Genomic DNA, 1,832 nt, shown 5'->3' with positions numbered 1-1,832 from the left:
AGTTGGTTCCTTATGTTCCATTTTTTTTGAGTTCTTTATATATTTTGGTTATTATCCCTCTAATTTCTCTCTTCCCTCCCCCTCCCCTCCCCCTCTTTGTCTTTCTTTCTTTCTTTTTTTTTTTCCGTAGCCTGCAGCTTTGTCAGAATGGCGGTATTCTTTGCTATATACCCTTGTCAGTTTTATGAAATCCCATTTGTTGTTTTTAGTCTTTGTCTCTGTTCTACTGCTTTGGAGAGACACCAGGACCGGCTCTCCAACGCCAGCACCGCCTCTTGCTTGCCGAGCTCCAGCCGAAGGAGAAGGAGGGTAAGTAAGGAGGTGTCCATACCATGGCTTGTACAAAGCAGACTGCCCGCAAATCCACCAGTGGTAAAGCACCCAGGAAACAACTGGCTACAAAAGCCACCCGCAAGAGTGTGCCCACTACTGGAACGGTGAAGAAATCTCATCATTACAGGCCTGGTACTGTGGCACTCCATGAACTCAGATGCTATCTATCAGAAGTCCACTGAACTTCTGATCCGCAAGCTCCCCTTTCAGGGTCTGGTGCGAGAAATTGCTCAGGACTTCAAAACAGATTTGTACGTCCAGAGTGCAGCTATTGGTGCTTTGCAGGAGGCAAGTGAGGCCTAACTGGTTGGCCTTTTTGAAGATACCAATCTGTGTACTATCCATGCCAAACCTTAACAATTATGCCAAAAGATATCCAGCTAGCAAGCCGCATACGCGGAAAACGTGCTTAAGAGTCCACTATGAGGGGAAATATTTCATTCTCAAAAAAATGTTTTCCTCTTCTCCCTGTTATCAGTAGTTCTGAATGTTAGATATTTTTTCCATTGGGTTAAAGGTACCTAAGTATATGATTGCGAGTGGAAACATAGGGGACAGAGTCAGGTATTGGCATTTCTCCACGTTTATTTGTGTGTGAATTTTTAATATAAATGCAATATGTAAAGCATTAATGCAAGCAAAATCTTTCAGTGAACACATTTCAACAGTTCAACTTTATAACAATTATAAATAAACCTGTTAAAATTTTCTGGACAATGCCAGCATTTGGAATTTTTAAAAATTAGTAAATTTCTTATTGACGGCAACTAAATGGTGTTTGTAGCATTTTTATCACACAGTAGATTCCATCCATTCACTATACTTTTCTGAGTTGTCCTACATACAAGTACATGTTTTTAATGTTGTCTGTTTTCTGTGCTGTTCCTGTAAGTTTGCTATTAAAATACATTAAACTATATAAAAAGAGAGAGAGAGAGAGACACCATGACCAAGGCCACTCTTATAAAAGACAGCATTTAATGGGGGTGTGCTTGCAGGTTCAGAGATTTAGTCCATTGTCTCTATGGTGGGGATCAATGCAGCGTGCAGGCAGCTGCTGGAGCAGTAGCTAGGAGCTAGATCCTGATCTGTAGGCAGAGAGAGGAAGAGCAAGATGCTTGGCATGGTGTGGGCTTTTGAAACCTCAAAGGCCACCCCAGTAACACACTTTTTCCAACAAGGCCTCATTTCCTCTAACAAGGTGTAGTGGTTTGAATATGCTTTGTAGATGGGAAATGGCGCTATTAGGAGGTGTGGCCTTGTTGGAGGAAGTGCATCACTGTGGGGGTAGCCCAGTGCAGAAGAACCAGTTTCTTCTGGCTGCAGTCAAATCAAGATGTAGAACTCTTGGCTCCTCTAGCACCATTCCTGCCTGGACACTGCCATGCTTCTTGCCATGATGATAATGGACTGAACCTATAAGCCAGTCTCAATTAAATGTTGTCCTTTATAAGAGTTGCCTTGGTCATGGTGTCTCTTTACAGCAATAGAAACCCTAA

The 1,832-nt window shown here is 42.4% G+C and overlaps 1 pseudogene; it reads left to right on the top strand.

Annotated features, from left to right (window-relative positions):
* The first annotated feature begins 253 nt into the window (after nucleotides 1-253).
* LOC110310322 (histone H3.3C-like) lies at nucleotides 254-746 on the top strand (annotated as a pseudogene).
* Nucleotides 747-1,832: the final 1,086 nt, after the last annotated feature.

Source organism: Mus caroli, unplaced genomic scaffold (assembly GCF_978045245.1).
Source record: "Mus caroli unplaced genomic scaffold, Mus_caroli_1 scaffold_16, whole genome shotgun sequence".
In the NCBI taxonomy this organism is placed as follows: Eukaryota; Metazoa; Chordata; class Mammalia; order Rodentia; family Muridae; genus Mus; species Mus caroli.
Note: the sequence above shows the minus strand (reverse complement) of the source record. Positions and strands in the feature narration are given on the sequence as shown.